The sequence below is a fragment of the Bombus vosnesenskii genome, unplaced genomic scaffold (genome assembly GCF_011952255.1).
Source record: "Bombus vosnesenskii isolate JDL3184/JDL3185 unplaced genomic scaffold, Bvos_JDL3184-5_v1.1 scf7180000013883, whole genome shotgun sequence".
Classification (NCBI taxonomy): Eukaryota; Metazoa; Arthropoda; class Insecta; order Hymenoptera; family Apidae; genus Bombus; species Bombus vosnesenskii.
Genome location: NW_022883264.1, coordinates 1,430,033 through 1,447,446, shown reverse-complemented (window position 1 = coordinate 1,447,446; position 17,414 = coordinate 1,430,033). Strand labels below are relative to the sequence as shown.

The window sequence follows — 17,414 nt, the reverse complement described above, 5'->3', positions numbered from 1 at the left end:
GCAAGCGTTTTACGCGATCTTCGAAGTCGACGTTGGGAAGAGAAGTTACAACTCCAATCTTTTATTTTCTCCAATGTCCATACGTGTTTCTTATTGACAAAAGACAGGATGATTCAATTTCTCACGTTCGAAAATCAGTTAACCATCGAACACTGCTTTTCTATCACAGACTACGTAAAAAATAATTCCCTTGGACGTTAAAATAATTCCGATGCTCGTTAAATTAGAAAATTTTCTCGCAACTTGCGTAATCAAACCTTATCAGACCTGGCGAAACGACCAGCTTGGAAGTTTTATTTAAAACTGTACATTCGTCGCTATTTCTTTCGTTCGTCCGACTTTATGCAAATTCCTGTATTAACAGAAATCGAGAAATCGACTAGTCGGATGATGTAAGAATTTACATAAAGTTTGCCAAATTGAAGAAACCTGTAACAATGAACGTACAATTGTAAATTAAATTTTGAAACCAATCACTTCACTGTACATATCATATTTAGACACATACAATAAGACATCACAAATTACAAACTAAACAGCCGAATACGAAACGTAGATCGCTGAAACATTCCACTGAAACTCAAACAGCTCCACCTTTCGTCACTATTCGCAGTCGATTTGTTTACAGTTCGTCGATGTACGTTCCTTCGATACGCAACAACGCGCATCGTCTCGCTGCTTGCTCCTTAAGTCGAAGAGCGTTGGTCGGGTCGCTGCTCGCTTATCGCTACGGTGACAGGGTGTCGATTATCAGACGATATCGAAGCTGCGGGACGTGTCGCCCTATTAATTACCACGATTAATGCAATTATCGCGAATTCCATAGACGAAACTTTGACCACGTGAGAATAACGTTAATCGTTCGCCGCGACGTTATTGCTTGCTCTCGATCCGCTTCAACGGGCGCCTGTGCTATCCACAGACGCGTACAAATGTGGCCGAAAAAAGGAAGCAACGATAGGCAAAAAGAGGAAACAGAAGAGAAAAGGAAAAGCGGGATATTGGTAGCGGAATCGCGTCGCATCGACGTACGTCTATTGTAATGATCTGCTCGTTCGTTATCGTCATTTTATTTCCCCATAATTGCAGACGCGCGTGCACACCGGTCTCGTAATTAAACCAGGTATTATTTCCCAAACAGCGCAAAGCACATGTTCCATAAATTTCTGCGTATGCCGGCAAAGGTGCGAGTTCGTCGCTCCGCCGCGATAATTAATCACGCCCACGCCCATGTATCTGGCCGCAGTAATTAACTTTTGTCGGGCGAGAACGCCGGAGGAGGGAGGGAGAGGCACCTCCTCCCGCCTCGTCCCCATCGGCGTACGAAAGTCAGAATCTGGCAACGCTGATTACCAACTTCATTAATTCGATACACACGGAATAGTGTGGTGCGCGTGGCCGCGTTACAATTCCGTTGCCGGGCGCCGATACGCGCGCTTTTATTCCACCCCGCAGCGAGTTAATGGAATTAATTAGCCGAATGGTAAAACGCGGTCAATCCGCAAACAACGATATTACGACGCCTATAGTGGCGCGTAATGCCTTCAGGAACAGAACGAATGGCTTATATCGTTACATTGGCGTTGAGCGAGCGCCGGGTAAACACGCCGTGTCGTCATAACATGTTATCATGCCGTGCGTGCCGATGCTCGGTGAAAGTTGCTTTGCTATTTTCAAATCGAAGTTTCGCGAATTCGCATCGAACGTGTGAACGTCCTGCGCGCCAGCCAGATCCTTCGCCGTTGCTTTCGTTCGTCACCAGCTGATCACGGCTGTTGCATTATCGTCGCTGAAAACGTAAGAATATCATCGACTGTATGAAAATTTCCTTTCGTTCGATCCTTTCCAAGCTAATGTTCGCGTCGCGATAAGAACGCAGGGAAGATTCGTGGCAGTTTGTTCGCCTGCAGAGTGTTCGATGGCCTTGTCGATTGCCATTGAATCGTCGAGTGCCTCGAATCGAACGCCTCTGCGAGACGTCTGCGATATTATGATTTCCTTTATGCGCACCCCATGAAACGCTGTATGCTACCATACGAATGTCAATGGCATAATAGTAAACTTCGATTGATATTTCTTCTCAATTCGGTCATCGATTAAGAATTGCTGTCTCTTATTTGATTTATATTAGTTTGCTATCTACTGTTTGCTAGTACGTAGTTTCGTGGACTTAATTTCTATGTGCGTTTCATATTACGCGTACTTATACGTCCGCTTTAATAGGTAGATAAATAAATAAATAAGTAAATGACGCGTCAGCCTACCTGTAGGAACCGTATTCTTCTCATTCACAGTTCGGTCTCGAATTTTCCATTCAGTGCTGCGCAAGCAGAGAAAGTGAAACGGTCAGGTTGCAACCCTGCAGCTAATAGGTCAAGAACACCAGGCGGAATTCCGTGATGGTTATGCTGGCAGACAGACGTCAAACTGCTGGTATGCGCTCGGTATTCGGTTCTATCATCTTTATGCCGTACTACGATACGTCCATGCGAATCTCCTCCTCCATCCATCTCTCTAGTTCTCTGCCAATTCGATCTTCTATAGGGTGGCTCATACGTAGTTCGTGGAGCAAGCAGTATCTGCGAGAAGAAAACAGTTGTCCTTCAAGAAGCTTTCGTTAACGTTAATTAAAATTATCGATAAAAGTATCTTGGATTCAATTCTCGTCGTTGGAACTCTGAGGAGAATGTACGTACGCGACGATAAATGACTTGTCAAGTTATGGAGTCCCATACACAGTGGGAAGGTCAGTCGATAACAGCCAGTTAGCTACCTCTGACGAGTATATTCGTCACGAAGAAACGTATATTCGTCAAGAAGAATTCGTCACAGTATACTCGTCATCGCTTGCTTCTCAAAGTGTCCAACGAGGTCGCAAGAGCCAAGGACCAACCCATTAAAGCGTTGACGCAACGCTTCGTTTGCGGTACCTTCCCATCGACTTACTTGCGTTCTCGAATTCTATTTTCGAACGACGTAGCTGCAGAAGCTACAGTTGCAAGGTGGCCGCGAGATTCGCCCACGTTTGGAACAACAGTAGGTTCGTGGCGAACGTGCCTAGCTACGGTATCTCTTCTATTGTCTGTCCATGGTTCACAGCCTCGCAAGTGCATGGCTTACGCGTCACGGAAGCTCAGCTGTCGAGCGGTCAACGTATCGCCATGGTCGTCCTTTGCTGTCGCGTGACCACGAGCCGTTCTCTTTCTGCCCAACAACGGAGTCGTGTCCGTTTGCCTGGCACCTAGCGGGTCTCGCGAGCCGCGGCAGGAACGCGGAAGAACCTTTGGCGTTGGCCTGGTCGCTTCCGCTCGATTTGACACGCGTCCACTGGCGACAAGCCGCCATTTGCGATTCATCCACGTGGAGCGAAGAAGAACGGCCTTGAGCCACACATAGGAAGATAGACCGACGTGGAGAGACGGATAGAACGAGACAGCGCGCGTAGGGAACAGGGTCGAGCGATAAAAAGGGTGAAAAGATTGTGTGAGAAGGGTGTGGAAGGGTGGGAGGAAGCGGAACAGCAGGCATAAGACGCAGAGAAGGAGAGAAAGAGAAGGCGCATCGAGCTACCTAGCGTAGGGTGAGCCCAGCTTATGTACGAATATGTACGAGCGCACAGGCCCACGTGGAAAATGCGCCAGCCTGTCTATATACGTGTGTAGGTACATACACGTACCTGTTGCTTACTCCATTGTTCTGCGTGTTGGTGGTTTTCATGTACGTGTACACGTTCCTCATCTGTCTGCCTCTTTCCCCTCTTCGCCGCTGCTTGGCGGCGTGTACTCTCGCAGCTACCGGCCACTCTCGCCAGCCCGGCTCTCTCATCCGCAAGAACCTACGAATGTAAGCAAAGTATATTTATGGAGGAACACGGTGCACGGTTGCTTCATCTCCTACTTGGGCCACGTACTTATGCACGTACACGAGGCCCTGCCACGAGGGAAGACGGCCGGGATCGCCGTTCGTTCGCTCTTCTTCGTGTACACAGAGTAGTCGACCGGATATTTATGTACACGTCGGATAAACGCTTGCGGAATGGGCAGAGGGTAAGACGAAGAGAAGACGCGAGAGCGAGCGAGAAGCCGAGCTATGCTTGGCGTACAACAGCAGCGCGCTGCGGATGGCTGCTGATCTTGCGGTCCTCGCCGCTCGCATTCACCTTCCCTCTGTTCGTTGTATCCTTCTTCAGTTTCCGTTCCTTTGGCCTGGCGGATCTCGCAGTTGCACGAGCCTCGCAGAGAATATAAACCGGAGCCCTTTCTTCGTGGCGGGCCGACCCTCGCGTGTACGGACGGCGTGTTAACGTTTACGCGAGCCCACGAGACCAGAAGTTTCTCCATTCATAACCGCGCAAGTGGATGCCGCAGCAAATGGTCCCTCGACCGCCTTCGGGCTGTTGCTCGTGCACGTACACGTAGAAGCGGCTCGCTTGCTCTCCTCTCTTCCATGGTAAATGTAGGTTACCGCCGGTGACGACTGTGCTCACGCTGCCGTGTTGCTTCGTTGTTTGCGTTCGTTCCCCCCTGCACGCTCGCCGTACGGGTTAGCCGTGTCCGTGGGAAGGCTCCCAAGGTCGCTCGTTGCCTTGTCATTGCTACGGTGACCCCTCTTCCGGCCATCGCCCGACCCCGCTTTTTCGGTGGAAACGTCAGCCGCAGGATGGGCCGTGCGATATTTTCTAACTCTGTTCGGTTTGTCTTGATATTATCGACTTCTCGGGACCAACGATCTCGTCTCGCTTTTGCATTTTGCGTCAAAGCATCGTGCACACTGCGGTCTACTTCCACCGATTCAGGACAGGTCCGAATTCCGAGGATTTTCAGGCTCCGCCGCCTGCATGGGAAATTTAAATTTGCACTTTTCGATGGCAAACTGAATTTTCCACTTCCAACTGCCACGATGTTGAGATATTTTGATTTTTGATCTCCCGGTTCTGCTTCTGCATTTTGACCCCAAGTTTCGTAGACACTGCGGTCTACTTCTTCGGGGAAGAACGAGAACTGAAACTTTCAGGCCACATTGTCTTCGTGGAAATATTCCGATGGAATATTCGGGCTCGATTCAGTTGAACGATTGGCAGCCGAACGCGTAGCATCGTTATCACTGAAAAAAGAAGGAGAAAGTTTATGCCAAATAGCAGAATCATCCGACCTGTGACCGATCTACTTTTCTAACGCGAGTTTCTTATTTTATTTGGCTTTCAAGCTCCAAGTTGATATACATTGGACCATCGGTTGCTTTGAAAAGGACAAGGTCGCTCTGTAACGCAATGTTATTTCCACTTTCCGATATTGTTTTCCATCTTTTTTCGTACGATACACACACGCGCGCGTTCCTACGTTTCCCCTTCTTTCTTTCTTTTTTCTTCTTCGTATCTTCTATTAAACGTTCTTTTGTAGTTAGGTTGGTCAAACTCGAGTGGGCTGAATTCGAATAAGCATCGATTTTCCTGTAACTTGGTTGTTTCCTGATATTCTTTCGTAATTGAAATCCATTTTCTGATAAGCAATTTCCAAGCTGCAGATGAATGAATCGGTCTCTTTAATTCCCCCTGCGTTCGCTCTTTGAAAATGTACACGCTAGTTCGATGGTAGACGACGAGTCGAGGTGAATCGGATCTTTGCCCCTGGCACAAATTGAACTCTTCACACGGCGCGTGGTACGCTGAGATTGCTCTCGTGGAAATGTCGCGGCTCGTCTTAATGCGACGATTTGCGATTCAACGCTCGCTGATTTCGAGGAGGATGAAAGAAGTTTTCTAGTTGAACTGCTGGCCTTTGTGCGCCCGCTTCTATTGTCAACGTCTACATGGTACTCGGCATTTGCGGCTGAAAAGAAGTACTACTGGGACGAGCACCGTTTGTGTTTGGCCCGGTTAACATTTTGCCACAGCCTGATTTCCCTGAATTATCCGCTTTCCTTCTTTTTCCGCCAGCCGAGTGCGCCCCGATGAAATCTTTATTTCGCTCTATCCGCATTAAAACCATCTTCGCCTCCGTATTTCTCGCAAACCAGACAAAAGTTACCTCCATCTTGGCTACTTTATACGTTTTCTTCCAAATAGCACTGAATGAACAACTTCGAAAGACCGAGACTCGCAATATTTTGGATATTCTTTAACACCAAGAGCGTCGTGTGCCGATCTTTTCCACGATTCCAGCCTTTTCCTATGTAGTAGTTAGCAGCAGATAATATCCGCATTTCTATGACTTTAATTAGGCCCGCAATTAATACAAAATATCTTCCCACTTTTCAACTTCTGCCAAACCGTCTCTTCTCAGGTCTGTGAACGAAGGTTTATTCGCGATATTTTGCATATTTCTCAATATAAAGAGCGCGTGCACCGATTTATCGCGAGCTTTGAGTTATTCGCTTTTACTTTCCGCTGCTATCGTCTGTTCCTCTATGAGCGTTTCAGATCAGCAATTAGTGCGAAGCATTCTACCATTTTTCCATGTTCATCTTAATTCCGCCAAACTTCGTCTCTTCCCATGTCTGAACGAACGACGTGGATGCATTTCGAAGGATTAAAATTCGCAGTTTAGTCGGACAGCAGAGAACGTGGCAATGGCATTTCTGGCTGGCGAGAAGCCGCGCGAAATGGGCACGGCATTAGGACCATTGCGTCTACTCTGTACAAGTAGAAGGAAATTGCTGAAGAAAAGAAAAGACTGAAACTTTTCCACGCACCCGATGTAACAGAATAAATCTAGACAATAGACAGGGAACAGATGTAGATACGGCCAGCCTGACAAGTGGCGCCCCGCCACTTAATCCCCGTTGGACCCTTGGTGCAACCCGCGAACTTTACCATAAGACAGTGGCGTGCGTTCCGTCTTTCCTCCTTCCTTGCTTTCACTTCTGGGTCGGATCTCGGAGTACTCGCAAAGTGGTTGTTGTCGCTGCTTGTACACACGTACACGCGATCGCTGGTGTACAGAACCGAAGACAGGGCTGGGTAGTGTAAAAGGAAAGTAGGGTGGTAGGTGAGAGACGATGCAGGCAGAGGTGAGCAACAGGTTCCCTAAAGCTCGAATGACACGCTTCGGGGATTTTCGCGAAACGGCTATTTTGCGTCCTGCACCACAGTCCTACACTGGATGCACGTTGCAGATTGGCTCTGTATCTCGGCCGTCGCAAGATCGCGTAGCTTCTTCGATGGAATCGCGTCTTTCCATTCTGTTGGAATATTTCTCGAAAGTTGAGAAAAGCCAGGATTATCGGCTGTTGGCACGCACCTGTCGTTTCTTGCCTAATTATTAGATTACCTGATTTCCCTAAAAAATTCGCAGCGTTGTTCTTGGACACGTAAAAATCCACAAGCGCCGCACCTGTTCGATGTTCGTTCTTAAAGCCCATGCGATACCTCGACCCATTGAAAACGGTAATACCGCCAACTATTTCGGTGCGCAGCGGCGGCCTCGTAAATCGTAGATCGTGCGGTGCGGCAATAGCCGCAAGGTCAACGGTGCATCCCGATTTCGCGACGGGTAGCGAGCGGGATCGCGTGGGAACCCGGTGGTCCGTGCGTACGCACACGCCGCGCGTCGGCTCCAAGTTTCGAAAGCACGTGGCCGAATAAGTTTCGCTAGGGCCACGTCGGGGATTATACGTCACGGCACAGCTGAGCCTCTCTCGCATCCACGTGAAATACCGTCACGTTCCTCGGTCGTGTGCGTTTCACATGTACACACACGTACGCGTACGAACATCGGCTCACGTGCTACGTTTCCGTGTGTATCCGCCAAGGGGATGAAGGCAGGGGCGTAGAGATGAATATGTGAATATGTGCCACGTGAGCTCTAGCGGCCGAACGAAAGCGAAAACGAGGTTGGAGGGCCTCCTCCACCCTCAACCTCCTCCAACCTCATCCTCATCCTCCGCCGTCATCCTTCTTCTCTCTCTCTCTCTTTCTCTCTCGCTCGCTCGCACTGCGAGTTTGCCGCTGCTCGATGTATTGCACACCGATATGCACACAGCCGTGCAGCATTCGGTTCGATGTGTGCGGCATAGATGCGGAGCGAGGTCGAGTCCCGGTTTACTGGCTCACCCTCTCATCGCTCGCCTCCGACTCCTCCTACGTCGGATTTCCTAGTCAATACGTCCGTGACGTGAGTTTCGACAGCTTCTCCGCTCAAAACGAGTCTCTGTCGTTGCGGTATTCCTGGTCCCGTCAGCCGGATCCGGGGCAAGCTTGACGATTCAGTTTTCTTCAGGTGTTAACCTGCTGCTGCTGCTTCAGGTCTGTCCCCCACTCTTCCCCAGCTTCTTGCTTCTTTTTAACGGAACCGTACAGTTTTTAACACACCGATCGATCGTTGCCTGTAAAAGGTTGATGAACCATTTGCGCGGAAAAAGTAGTCAGCTGCGAGGAAAAAGATTTCAGGTGAAACTGAGGAACAACGTGAATGATTCGATCTTGCCTTTCTGTCGAGCATTGGCAAACGTACGTGTAGCTTCACGAACAATTTCTCATTGTTATATTAATTGTGTTATATCGAAGATGTTATAAATTATAATGTTAGGTATTGTTATATGTTATTACTATATAATGGTATCTAGCATCGTTGCAAGTTAACACTGTTACATACTGGAACGCCGTCAGTCAGAAGTTGTCGCACCTCTGTCTGCAAAATGACGTTCAGTCGTGGGCGATTATTATTCCATGTACTTGGTAGTTGCACGCGTCTGATAAATCGCCATGTGTCGCGGAAACGCGAATGGAAATTGTGTCACATTCGACAATGGATTTTGTGGTCGCGATTAGTCGCAAGTGGGAAAAGAGGCCTTAGGTCGGACCGAGCTGTTCTTCTGTTCGATATTCTATTTCGTTTTTCATTAGTTTCGGTCGCTTCTAAAATGGGTTAACTTGGGCAGAAAGGGAAGAACAGACAGCTGACGACGTTATAAATATTTTTCGATAACTGTGCGCTTTGTAGTTGGTTATGAAAGCAATTTTTATACGCAAGGCCAACCGCTGTTGTTATTACTGTCACAGTTACTCCTACTCTTTCGCTGTAGTAAAATTTCACAGAGAATAACAAACAAACATACAGTTAATTTGCTTGTACACTTTATAATGGCACCACTTCTTTTCATCAATATGGGAAATCATTTAACTGTACGTTTGCCATGCTTGATCTCTGAGGAGATCTGCGACATGTTTAAAGAGATAAGATATCTTCCTTCTAATTGTTGTTTATCCTTCTTATATTCCTGCTCAAGTTGAATCATTTCCTCCCGAATTGGGACCATTACAAGCCCTAGAGGGAAAAAGAAAGGACAATACAAATTCCCATAAATAGAAGCGCCATCCGCGCCACCACGAAGCTGCAAGAAGTCCATTCCAACGATTTATAGTCCAGCAGCTTCGAATGGTCAAAATCTTTGCCTCCTTTCGGTTCGATCTACCGCTGTTCCCATACTACGAATCACGCGATAAAAGGAACACGGTCGATCGGCAGATTCGAACTTGCAGAGGAACATAATGGACTTGGTCGTAGGTCAAGAGCGCGCGATACGCGCAGTCATAATAGGAAGGTCGTTCTGATCGGCGTTTATCGGTCGGCGGAGTTTTTCAAACGGGCGTATTCATCAGAAAATATGTTGGCAAACAGCGTTGCCAAACAAAGCTCCTTCCTTTCTCCACGATACGCCGCGATTACGCGCGCATTCCGCGCATTACCGGTGGCACGCGCCGATTACGTAAAACACGGCTCGCTGCCGCATCCATAATGTACGAGTCGGCTTCGCCAAAGCACGCCAGGTCTGTCTCGGCCGCGAAAACACGCCGTGTGTTCGAAGCCGTACGATCCTATCGGTTCGATCTCGCTCCGGCTATCGTTCCCTTTGCTCCATCTTCCTTTTCGTCTCTCTCTCTCTCTTTATCCTTCGCTTCGTGCACGTCCAGCTGGAATAAGGAGCACAAGCAAGGCCGTGGTCGGCGGTACGCCGCGGTCTAAACTTGTCCGGCGATGAAAACTTGGCACGAAACATCCTAGTGACCCCATTGTCTGCTTTGCTCGCAGAGGCAACACTCTCCTTCTTCCAGGCCCCTCCGCCTCCATTAAGCCCGAATTAACAAAGGGTAGATGTACTCGCGCCCACGACCCCCGACCTGCGAGCCTGCCACACCGTTTCCCCACCTCCTGCAGCTTCTCCGTCTCCTCATCTCCCTCCTGCTCCACCAACACCGACTCCTCCGCTTCTAACCGCCGCCGCTTTATGGCCGTCTCTGTTGCGTACCAGGGGCCATTTGTTTCTAACTGCCAGGCAAACACCAACACCCTCCGATCCGACCACCGGTCAGAGCAACAGGTCCTTCAGGACGCGATCACACGTTGGCCGCCAGCTTCCTACGCGCTGGCAAAGCCTATGCACCGTCCACTGGCCCAAGGTGTTCGCTGAGAGGATTCAGGACGCGGACGAGTACAGCAGGAGACGAGATACGGCTCGAGGATGTGGAAATTTTGCCGATGCGGAATTGTTTGCCGAGGATGGCGAGGAGTGTGAGAGGGTTCGAGCAGGTACGAGATTTGCTACACGGACAGGTTTCCACTGTGTGCGCTTTTGTGTTTCATACGAGCAGTGGGAGGAGGAGAGTAGAACGGTTTCCTGGTCGTCTTGGAAGATTTCACGCAATTGTTTCGTTGATTTGTATATTCCTGTCCGTATAACAGGTGGTTGGGTTGTACTCGAAGAAAGCTTCCTACTTCTCCGAAGCAAGTGGATGAGGCGAACGAAGGGAATGTTTATATCTCGCGCAGGAGATTCAACTCTCTCTCTTATGCTTCCGAAATTAATTCGATGAACGTTCCATAGATTTCGTTCGATAGAAATTCACAGAACAATGGTCGCGATATCGGCAACTAGGATTTTAAGTACGTAGTTCCGCGAAGAATATTTCCATCGTTATCAAATCGGCCAGTTAGATGAAAAAGATGAAAAACGTTTGAAAAAATTCATCGACGAGCCCACCATCGTCGTACACCAGCGACGAGTTCGATTTTCCATTTTTTCCCGTGTCCGCACACAAGCAGAAGGCGCGAGTTGGTGAGTTGGTGGAACTCGTTAACGAAATCCTGAAGGCAATCAATCCATCGCGTTCGGAACGCACGCGACCGGAAATAAATCGTCGGATCACGAGCCATGTCGTTCGACACAGTCGCCACGGAGTACATTTTTCTCCCCCTTTTTTTTTTTTTTTTCAAACTGGGTCAACGTGTGACACGGTATGGAAACTATAATAAATCTTGCTGGTGGGTGGCGTGGGACTTGACCTTGCCGCTTGAACTTGTCCCCTTTCCCGACAGCGTAGTTTCGACCGCCATATAACTTCGCCAGTCATTCTTCTTCCCCTGTTGGATCGCCGTAACTTGAATCATAAACTTCCGAGAAATAAAGGATTCGCGGAAACTGCCGTCGGATTCTGCGACGTACGAGCTTCCGGGGCATTTACCTCTGTCTGGCCGGCTCTCCTTCCATTGTTGCTGAACGTCGATTGTCCCTGTTCCTTCGCCAACCGCTGTCTCTCGAATATCTGCACCGGCGTTGCGTAAAATACAGACGTTTCGTACAATGGCTGGCAAATCTATACAACGTTTAACTGTTCACGAAATATTCGATGTACTGTACGACGATGCTAACGAGTTATCATTAGAATCGTTGAAGAACAAAGGAGCGTGTCGTTAGAGCAAACGCGACCACACTTTTCGCAGGAGATTTTCAAATAGACGAGCATCGACAGTGGTAGGCAAAGTATGATCAGCAAACCGCCAACAATAGACCGTTCAAGCGTTGCAAATATTTTAGTTGCCTCTCGTAATTATTTACACACGCATCGGCGCAACATAACTCCCTACGAACTACGCAGCATCCTGCGTGCTCGCAAATATTGACATTAAAATTCCATTGGCCGAATCGCGGGACAGGAAGCATCGACGAAACGTTCGACCGAATAGTAATAATGGAAAAGGGTTGCTGTAATACGGAGCCAGCTTCGCTATATTTCCGGTAATTCGAGTAGACCAGCGAAAAATCGCGCAAGAATTTTCCTTCCGTGCAACTGTTGCGTAACTTGTGTCGATTTCTCTGCGTTGTATCTTCCTTAGTATCGCGCGTTATTGGATTAAACCATAAATAATGGATAGTATCGAATATAGCGTTGTAATTATGGTAAATCTATGCAGGATATTTCTGCCGTATAAACAAATTGTAGCAGCTTTTGACACGCTGCTGAACTAGAACGAACGAACACGGATTCTTTTTTAAATTTCAAGATTAATGTTACAATAAGCACGGAGAATGATATATACGACACTTAGGATCATAACTAAAACCGTCTGTAACTGTAACGTAAACTCGATGACTTTTCCGCTGATTGAGTTCGCAGGTCAGTTCAACTGTCCTGGCCTTTGACCGATTGCGCTGTGTCGTATGCACCAGGACCAGCTCGAAATCCATAGAAATGGAGTCACTTTTTTGAAACATGAAAATACAAGTTGGAGTAACCAACTTTCGCGAATCTCGTCAGACAGTGCAGGCCTATCGATTCGCGTGCGCTCGCAGGACGACAGGACAGGACAGAAGGGGAAGGTCGTTTCACGTTGCGGCGATAAGAAGACAACGCGAGAGCTTCGGTCGGCAATCCGTTTGGCGACGAAACAAGCGCGCAGCGACGTTGGTAACGGCGCGAGGCTGCGAAATAAATGGAGGGAATGCCAGCGTAAAACGTCGATAAGCCGAAGAGATGAAAGGGCGAGAACGAAGCCCGTAACTGGCGGTACATGTGGGCCAACAGTTTGTCGAGGTGACGTCGCTACGATATGGGGGCAGGTCAGTGATATCCAAGCGGAGTTTAAACGGTTGTTCGCCTGGCTACAAACTCTCGATGGCCAGTGAAGGCTCTCGAACTGCTCTCAAGCACGCTGCAACAAAACAAACCTGTCGACTTCGTTCCACTGGTCGCCCCTTCCAGCGCTCTTTACTACCCTTCCCTCTACAAATAATAATACTATCGATTCGCTTTTCTACCTGCTCCTTGCAGACACAAACGCGCGCTGTTCTACGTGTTTCGTCCGCGTGTCTTATTCGCTCTTTAAGTTTGCTATTATTTTCTTGCAAAACGAAGGGAACCTTTGCAACAGCCTGGAAGATTATTACGCCAATGTTTCCCCTTTTCCACGAGATTCTTTCGCCAAAGTGCGCTGCGTCTCGTCTTAGCAGCGTGTGATTCGAGCAGCCGCAAGCCCAAGCACGGTTCATCCCCGTTGCTAGCTGGTAGTTATTATGCGTGGGGCGAGTTTCAAAGACCGTGATCGTAACCTAACAATCAGGGCTCCGGGTAGTTAGTGGGGCTATTAGCCGACGTCGCTGTGCCGCCCAGTAATCAACGCCTGGGCCGCGTGCTCCTGGTGAACGATAGAGCAAGAGTGAAACAGAGAGGGACGAGGACGCAAAGAGGAGAGGCAGGACGCCGTTGCACGCGCTTTGAGCCACTGAAACACCGTAACGGCACAATTATCGTTAATCGGCGAATCGTAACAGGGCGTTAGGTAGGCGGCTGTCGCACGATGAAGAGCGCGACGACGGCAACGCGTGCAGGCAACAGGGATACAGACAGGGATACCTTCATCGACTTGGCGATCATCTGAAAAAGCTGCTACGCTTCAAACAATTTGCTCGCCGTGTCGCGATTTAACGGCCATTTTATGCTATCTCGTGTATCTTTATGGGTCGTTTGGTTCAACGTTTGGCTTGTTAATCCTGTACTTTGTCCATGTTACGCGCTATTATATAGAGTGCCGTGAATAATTACTGACTTATCGAGAACGTACTTTTACGTTCGTGGCAATGTTGCAACGAAAATTCAGGAAATCGTCTACACCACTCAGGCAAAATCGAAGAAGGAGGAAGCAGGCATTTTCTGCTTCTTCGAACTTCGCAAGGAAATAAATCTTCCGTCAAAGCTGTGCTTTTCGTCGTGGAAAAGTATGAACTTGCCTGTTAATTTTCTCGCTCGTTCATCCTACGTTTGATAATGTCCAGGCCACTGAGTCGAGACTCGGTCGACTCATCGCGCGTGTAGTCAGAAGATTTTCGTTATTCGAGTTAGGACGACGATTATGTCGGTCCTTGTGACGCGAATAATAAATTTATCGTTTCCTTCGTGTACAGAAGTGCTTGCACAAGTTCCTGCGCCATTCTCCTGCGAATCTCTCTTCTGACGTTTCTAACTTTCCCAGTCATTTTTCCCTGCCAAGTGTATATCACTTTAATCAAATTTTGTACATTATATCGATAAGATTACCTCGATAAAACGATCCTTAAATCGCGTCGGAATTTCGGACAATAGACGAATGAAATACACGCGTACGTAAATAAGCGTCTGAAGGAGTAGCATATTTATGGAAGTTTTAAGGAGATAAGGAATTGCTCGATCAGACAGCAGCATCGTTAGCCCAACTTGAGTTTTCAGCAACGTTATTAGCTCCTCTCAAGAAGAAAGTAAAACCAAGGAAAAAGGCAATATATTGATAGAGATTCAAGTAGAAACAGCGATCGCGTCTGACTAAGCGCTTCCTTATCTCCTTAGAACTTTCCTAAGTACTCGGTACACGATACTCGTTTCAGAGTGCGTGTCTCATTTTTCAATTTCCATCGATGTATCATCTCATGGCGAGTGGAAGAATATTGAAATTTATTTATTTATTCGTACATCGTTCTTTCGTCTTTGTTGATTTTACCTCGCAACAGCGGTCTAAAAGCTGCACCGCATTCGCAATGCAATTTTTACACATTCCAATTTTACACATTTACAATTGTTACATTTACATCGTTTATCGATCTAATTGCTTCGTTTCTAACGATCGTTTCACGGTGTCTCCTCGACCCGACTTTCGCGTTATTCATTCAGCGGCATAGTAAAACAGCGTCGTGTGCAGTATTTCGCGTAACATTTCAATGAACAAAGCGCGTAAATTAAAATAAATCGATTAATTCATCTACGCCCGATGGTTTACCTCAACGAACTGCAATATCATGTAAATTACATTAACGTGGAATCCAACAGAGCCGCTCGATTCACCGGCAATTATAATTTCCATTGTGTCGTCGTTATTTATTCTAATGTATGGAAACGATTTTCCAACATTAAGCTTAGAGTCTCGGGCCAGAAATTCAGCTCGCTCCGTTTCAGTCACCAGCTGCGTTCCTTTGTGCCTTGTACTTTTTAACGAACAACTTCGTTTTTCGATAAACCGCTTTGTTTAGCAAGTTTGTAATTGTCACGCGTACCTCGCGGTTTATCTTTATTTACGTTGGTTTCTCGCCGCGATCGAATGGAAATCGTGCAAGCACGTAATTTGTGTAAGTTTGAAATTCGATGTCAATTAGATGGCACCCAACGATATTGGGAAATTTGCGAAAAGCGCGGTCGACTGGTTAGCCTTTTGAGAGAAAACGAGGCACGAGACCGAAGAACGTAAGTGAGACACAAGTTTTAGCCAACGATAATAAATAAAAATCGCAGGCTGTTTTTTAAAATCTTTTTAACAATTTGTTGCTGTCCTTTCTTGGAGCAAAACAAGGAGAAAATGCCAGGACGAAGTTTAGAGTTACAACAGCGTATCAGAATACTACTTACGTTTCTGGTCACAAATTTTACCGAAATCCTCAGGTGGAAAGTTACACAGGTCAAATTATTTTTAATAAAAATTATGCATCGTATTATTTGATATTCAATGTTTATTAATCGATAATTCGCTCAATTTCACTTCACTTCAGACTTACAGCGAAGAAACGTAAGCGGATGCTCCCTATCTTATCGCAACTTATCTCAACCCTTGGCGATGATTTTTGCCAAAAAAGCAATCGTACGACTCACCTGTACAAACACTTACGATAGCGACTTCACCTTTTTATACATCGAATTACTTAATTAACCGACTAAGATACGCCAAAGTACAGAAAATACTATCTCTAACAATGTTTCGTTTACTGAGACAAGCTTTTGTCATTTTTGTTCTACGTGCTATCTCGTATGGATGATGATTCTCTATTAGAATCTACTAGTCGCAAATCATTCTGAACGTAATTAGATAGGACAATTACAACGATCGTATCACGGTACCTGACAGAGCCACTCTACGAAGGAAAGGAAAAAATATTCCTTCGAGTTGTTTGAATAAACGAAAGTGAGTGTCTATGAAGTGGGAAAAAACGATCGGCTTGTAGAAGTCGTTTATCGGTTCAATTTAAAACGAAAGTGCCTTCACGAGTGATTTCTTTCTCCCCATAAATACACCTGCACTTCTTATTTATTTTCCTCCTCTCTTAGCAAGTCGACGATAATCTTTTAAGACCATAATCTTGCGTATGACGTATAATTTAAGAGCAACGATACACCACACGATTCACGGGAAATTAAGTGAACAGCATTGGTTTACCTGAGAATTCGATCTTGAACTCTGCAGGGTATAGTCAGCTCTATTGTGCGACACAACTTTCTGTAGTTTGATGTATAGAACGATAGGAAATTCTGCTAGGAAAACTATAGCACTGCAGCTGTTAGTGCGAACGATTTACTTAATTTTGTAATCTTGAGGTGATGTAATGGCCTTTTGCGTAAAAGGTGCGATAAAATAATAGGAAACTTTTGATCGTGTAATATCGTACACGTGTCCAGGTCTAATTAATTAATTACTCGATCGATGGAAAGTTTGATTAACCAACTGGTCTCGCGATACTCCACCATTTACGCTGCCGTAGTGTTGGTTTCAAAATTTCGAAGCAGCTCGGACAATGAAAAGCCGAGACTTAGCGCCACCAATAGTTTGAATAATTTGCTGTCAAACTTGGACTGGTCTAAGAATCGTTCGTGACCGAATTCTGTAAGAGACGACGAGGTAAATCGCTTAGAAGGAAACAAGCCTACGGTGGCCTACACGAGCGGAACAGGTATCTGGTCTATCTTATCGCAAGCTGGAAGAAACCAGCGAACCCGATCCTCGTCTGCTCTCAACTGTCGGCAGGTCGCGTGTAACCTGGCGCGCGATAATTACACACGCGAATTTCACTTTCGACCTCCGATACCGATCAGCGATTTGCTCGCATGCAGGTGCTCTGAACGTGCCTGCTCTCTATCTTATCGCCTTACAACAATGTCATCCGTACCTTCTCTCTCAGCTACCTGTTTCCATCTTCCTTCGTAGTGGTTCTTTATCCTTGGGCTGCTTACGACGACGCTGCACACCAAGTCCAAGTAGCGAAAGAGCGAGAGAACGTACAAAGAGTGAAAAAGAGAGAGAGAGAGAGAGAGAAAGGGCGGCGTACTACGCGCGTACTCTCGAATACGATGTGACTGGGCGTTAGGTCGTGTCCGTGCAGACCTCACACCTACCAAAGTTCCGTAGTCA

At 47.0% G+C, this 17,414-nt stretch overlaps 3 long non-coding RNA genes across 3 annotated transcripts in view; 1 reads left to right on the top strand and 2 right to left on the bottom strand.

Annotated features, from left to right (window-relative positions):
• Positions 1-17,414, top strand: part of LOC117239065 — a 112,355-nt gene that overhangs the window by 76,361 nt on the left and 18,580 nt on the right. The gene's annotated exons all lie outside the window — the stretch shown is intronic.
• Positions 522-4,901, bottom strand: LOC117239064. Its single transcript, XR_004494342.1, has 4 exons — positions 3,911-4,901; positions 3,677-3,835; positions 2,265-2,579; positions 522-1,789 (listed from the first exon to the last, which is right to left on the bottom strand). It is a non-coding gene; the product is annotated as an uncharacterized LOC117239064 (long non-coding RNA).
• On the bottom strand, positions 11,192-11,543 carry LOC117239070. The gene is made up of 2 exons (XR_004494349.1): positions 11,459-11,543; positions 11,192-11,357 (listed from the first exon to the last, which is right to left on the bottom strand). It is a non-coding gene; the product is annotated as an uncharacterized LOC117239070 (long non-coding RNA).